Raw genomic sequence first — 6123 nt, forward strand, 5'->3', positions numbered from 1 at the left:
TCAAATTTAACATTTCTGTTTTCTTCAGTTCAAACTTTCAGACATTTCATTTATTTATAAGGACAACACACATTAATCAACATCTCTGTGTTAGTCAGCTGGCTGATTTTCAACTCCAGTCCCATGGCGAGATGCTCTGAAACTAATGAGATGATGATTAAAAATTACAGACAGACAATAACAGAAAAATAAGCATTCACAAGACAGTTCACAAGCCGTGCAGAGCAACAGGGGACAGCATAACATTAATAAAATATCCACTATTCATCCATTCACCAGACCACCTTCAAGTTTCCAGACGCTGCCACATGCATGATGCTGTTTTTAAATCATGTGCCACTGTAATAATTACACACACACACACCTGTATAATACATTTATTGATAAGCCATATCTACTTTCTGTCGGTCTCAATTTTTAGGGAAATCAGTAATTACAATTAGTATCATCGTGGTGATTCTGGTGGTCCTGATGCTGATTTCTCTGCTTCTCTTGAGTCTGTGGATGTGGTAAAACAATAAAGAAAACATCCTTCTTTAATTTTCTTATAAAAACATTTTAAAAGTCATGAATTTCATTTTGTTAAAGTTCTTGTTCTTGTTGGATTCAATCCAGGAAAAAGAAAACTCGGAGCTCCACCACTGAACTGAATGAACTTGTAGAGACTAGAGAGGTGAGAGAGAGACCTTATTGACAGAACTTACCGTAAAATACAGTTATGATGATTTTGGCTTATAAATGCACTAGAACACATTTTATTATTAACATAAAATCATAAAGGGAATTTAAATGTAAAGAAAAACTTGCTGAGTAGAAACCAGTCATGTTTTAGGACTTAAAGACACAGAATTGAATCTGAAGCATTATTATTAAAAATATTTAAAAGATTAAGAACAGTATGCAAACTGCATGAATGAGGTTCATTGAGTCTTATATTGTCATCTATCCCCATCAGCTGGACTCTTCTCCTGTGTATGAGAACGTCTCAGACTTGCAGGTCGTCGCTGCAGCAGACAGAAGTCACAGAGGAGCAGGAAGATGTGGAGTAAAGTCCAGTCAGGTTGGAGCATCATGAAAGGAAAAAAACAGGCCAACAGGGGGAGAGAGAGACTTTATTGACAAAACTTACCCTAAAATACCGTTATAATGATTTGGCTTATAGATGCACTAGAACACATTTTATTATTAACAAGAAGCTGTAAAATGAATTTAAATGTAAAGAACAACTGAGTAGAAACCAATAATGTTTTAGGCCTTAAAGGTCGACACAGAATTGAATCTGAAGCAATAATATTAATTATATCATCATTTTTGGAAAATGTATTAATAATTCAACAATTATTAATTATTGATTGTTGTGCATAAATATCGCAAAAAAGGCTGATATCAGGGGAGCATCACAAAGGGCATCAATCTGTTGGGACTAAGGAATGAGGCCAAATTGTCTGAAGCATTATTATTAAAAATATTTTAATAATTCTAACAGTATGCAAATTGCATGAATGACACTCATTGAGTCTTATATTATCATCTCTCCCCATCAGTTGGACTCTTCTCCTGTGTATGAGAACGTCTCAGACTTGCAGGTCGTCGCTGCAGCAGACAGAAGACACAGAGGAGCAGGAGGACGTGGAGTAAAGTCCAGTCAGGTTTATTGACAAAACTTACCGTATAATACAATTATGATGGTTTGGCTAATAAATGCACTAGAACACATTTTATTATCAATATGAAATCATAAAGTGAATTTAAATGTAAAGAACAACTTGCTGAGTAGAAGTCAGTAATGTTTTAGGCCTTAAAGTTCAACACAGAACTTAGTCTGAAGCATTTTTATCATCATTATATTACAGATATTTAGGATTAGAGATGTTATGTGAAATGTTATTTTAAATGTAAAAATGCTGTAGACTGGAGAGAGAGACTGTAGAGGATAATGTGGACGTTTTCAGTAGCAACAGGTGTGTGTGACTCATAACTGTGTTTATGTATATTGAGTGTTCTGTCTGAGGTAATGCAGGCTATATTATTGTACTTTACTCCTTTTTCCTTTTCTATATTACAGATATTTAGGATTAGAGCTGTTGCAGAATGTTACTTTAATTGTATACATAATAAATCACTTTTGAAGAATCCTGATTGGCTTCCTGGTTTGCACCTGTCCTGGCTCACAGAGCTCATTAAGTCTATTCAGAACAGAGACATCAAACTGGAAGCATCACATTCACACCATGTGCAGTATACTGTATATTTTTACACATCAATTTAAACATAATCTCGGTTCTATCACATTTTGCTGAATGTCACATTATCCAGGTATCGCTGTGGCTGAATAAACAGCCAGTTTCCACAAAAAGTGTAATTGGAAACTTAATTTCAGTTCCCTTTCACTGCTGCAGAGGGCGATAGTGTGCAGAAAGGTTCAGCTTTAATGAGAAATGTCATCTTGCATGCATCTTGCAGGAGGACTGTATTTTGTGAAAGGTACTAAAAGTAAATTTAAATCTGTTTTAACAATCAGTGATGGACGATAAATTGTTTTCAAAATGCAGGTATGTCATTTTTAATGTTTTCCCCAAATTTAAATAAAGGACATCTCAGTTTCACACATTCAATCCAACAGAACCAAGAAAATATATTTCTTATCTTTGCCCTCAATATTCAGCCTTTTTTCCTCTTGCCTCTTGTGCCTTAAGTTTCTAACTTGTGGCTCAGGGCTGTAACTCTCCATGTAGCCAGAGGGAGAGAGACATTCAGAGGCACTGTCACTGTCTGATAGATGGTGACCATGTACTGAACTGTGGTCAGAGATGCTGTGGTCATCATCTGATCTGTCCATTGTCTGGTCACACTTCTGGGCCAGAATCTCTGCGTATGGCCTTCTAAAGCTTCCACTGTGTGAATGCCTATTTCGACACAGTTGGTGGACATGGCGGTTACGCCCAGTGTCCCTGTGCTGCCTTTTGTCAACCCCCTTTGGACTGTTATGAGGGTGATCTTTTGAGGCAGCAGACCTGTATGACGCGTCAGTGTTTGAGCTGGCAGGCTCAATTGTTTTCCCTCCTGCTTTGGAAGTGACAGCAGTTTCCCAAGCCACCTGTGTCATCTTTCTTATCTCATGCAGTGAGGGGTTCTGCAAGAATAAGGACTTGAAGGTGGGGTTTTCTTCTAAGCCTGGTGCATTCTTGCCCTGGAAGTACGCATGCCTCAAACGTTGGTAATAATCCCTGGGATGCTCACGACAGGAATGTTTAATTTTGAGGGCTGCAACCATCAATGTGGTCTCGTCAGCAGGAAAAGAGAGTTCTTCTACTAGTGCTTGACGGAGCCCTTGGTTGTCATTTCTGACTCTGGAAGATTGTGAATGTATAAACTTGTGTACAGCTTTAGAGCTGGTTTTCCACACAAGTTTAACTTTCTCACTTTGGGTTGCATGGGACAGGTCAACTAGATTGTACTCTAGTTCTCTAAAGTAATCTTCAATGTAGGGATTACAGCTGTCTGGGTCTAAATGATCAATGTCCTTACCTATAAGCTCAAGCACTTTAAGGTGGAGACACTGTGAAGTCATTTCTGGTGAAGACAAAACTAAACTAGCACTATCATGGACATGTGCATCACATGCTACAATTCTCTCTGGTTGAAGGGCAGAGGCTGAACAACTGTTATCATTTTCCTGATAGTGCAGAGGAGAGGCTGAACAGTTCTGGGATGTTCTAGTCCCCCCTTTGGAAGGATGAGCACAGATGAATGTGTCATGCATTGGTGGCTGAGAAAAACACTGGGCAGAATATCTTCCAGAGGATATCCTACATGTCTCTTCAGTGTCTGTTTCAGAGAGATGGGAAGTCAGGTAGCTGTTAGCTCTGTCTCTCAGTGGAGGTTGAGAAGCTGACTTCATTCCCAAGAACTTAGGGGTCGGTTGGGAATAGTTCCAATCTTCTGAGTGGAGAGGGCGTTAACCTTTCATTATGGGAGGAGTGTGAATCGGAGTAACCGGAATCACATTGGCTGAATGCTTGTAGTGGGGCAGGACGTTCTGACCTAAGCCTTAACACTTCCTCCTTGTGTGAGCAGAGGTCTAACTCTGCTGAGTGCAGGTGTTCTAGATAGCGCATGGCTTTCTTATTGGCCGTCTGAACCCGCGCTCTAAGGAAATCTACTTCCTTTTCTAGGGCTGCTTTGCTCTGACAGGCAAGGCTGGTTTGCCTGTGGAAGTTCAGAAGCAAGCATAACAACGGGTCTTTGGATGCCGTCTGTGCATCATTCCTGTCCTTGAGTAGCGAGTCTATCTCTTTCCTGCACTCACTAAAATTCAACCTGCTGATGAATTCTGGGTAGCCAGGTTCTAGACTCTGTGCTAGGGAAGAAATAAACTGCTCTACACAGGGGTTTTCCATTGTTGTCTCTGGAGAGGTTGGCTATGGTGTTGCGTGACAGACTTTGTAGTGTAGTTTGGGCAGTACACTAGCCTAACCAAACAATGTTGTGGCCTACACTCTGGGGAGTAGCTTCCTGTGGAGGACGGGTAGCTACAGCACCGTCTAGTGGCTCTAGTGGGCACAACAGATTTCAACATGCACTAACTGAGATTCAGGGCAATAACAGTCAGAGGATTGTTTCTTAAAGTTGACTCAGGCTGGAATGCATGGCAGTAACAGCTAGGGGATAACTTCTAAGTTTCACAGGGCTGGTAGCACACTGTGGCCCTATCTCACAAGCTCTATTTCTTACCCAGGCGGGAATGCATGGCAGTAACAGCCAGGTACAAGCTCTCTATATGTCACAGGGCCGGTGGCACACTGTGTTTTAATTAACAAGGGGAGCGCTTGAATTAATAGCTATGTCTGTCAGCTTGACTGGATGGCACTGAATGTGTGGTATTCGAATGCTGAACCAAAATTCTTACACTTCCTCTAGAGTAGGTTCAACCTGAATGGCTAGCAGCAACAGCAAGCTCTTAATGTAACACTGAGGGCTTAAAGTGGTAGTTACCAATTACTCAAGATTTGGGTTATTAATTGCCTTAGCTAAATTTGATTTGAAAAATCAAATGTCACCACACTGAACTTGTTTGTAAGTACAGCTAGATATCTACTCCTGTGGCAGACTAGTTGTTAAATATAAAGACTTTTGGATAGTCTGAAAGTTTTAGATTCCAGAATTTTGGCACTGGCCAAAATTATGCTGAAATGAATATTGCACAATTGTGAATAATTGCCAACAATATTCAGCCTCACACGAGGCACCATTTTGTTGGGCAGTGGCTACAAGTTTGGCTATCAGCAATAAATAATGATTATCAAAGATAAGATATTAATTTAATAATTAATGATTATCAAAGATAATCATTCATTATTCAAATCAATAAGGTTATTAATAGGAATTAATAATAACGGGGTACCACCCTGGAGTCAGGGAAAAAGATAGCCAATTCAGTCTCAAAGTATACTAATCTATTAATTTGGGTTCAACTACTGTAAAACAAGGTCACCAATGTGAACAATCAACACTTCTGAAACTGAACCTATAAACTAACTGTATTTTTTAATGAATTGAATGTCAAGAATAAATAGAGTAAGAACAACTACTAAAAGTACTTTTAAATGTGTCTAAACAATCAGTGATTGATGGTAAAATGTTGTTTCAGGGTTGTGATTCTCTCTTGTTTCACTGTCCTCTAGTGGTGAAGCTTCAGTGTTGCAGATTCAGGCTTCATCACTGATGATGTGCTCTGCGTTACAGTCAGAATGATGGTGAATGAGTGAGTTTCCAACTGCAGATGTAAAACATTTTGTCATCTGATTTACACATAGATTTCTGTATCATGTTTTGATGTACTCTGCCTTTTACTTGTTTCTTAATAGTTACAACAAACATTGTGCTCAGCATGTGACTTCTTACATCCCATACTGATACAGTACATCTCTTTGAACTCATGGTGGCGTATTCAGTGTCTTAACATGCACTAGAAGTGTGAGGAGATGCATCAAACCACGTGTCATGTTTTTTCTTTGGACACTGAACTGTGCGCACACTTAAAAAATAAAAGTAAGATAATATAATGTCTCATTATTTCTCTTCTGTCTTTAAATTACTAACAGGTCAAAACACTGGTCTGTT

This window comes from Thunnus thynnus, chromosome 3, assembly GCF_963924715.1.
Source record: "Thunnus thynnus chromosome 3, fThuThy2.1, whole genome shotgun sequence".
Taxonomy (NCBI): Eukaryota; Metazoa; Chordata; class Actinopteri; order Scombriformes; family Scombridae; genus Thunnus; species Thunnus thynnus.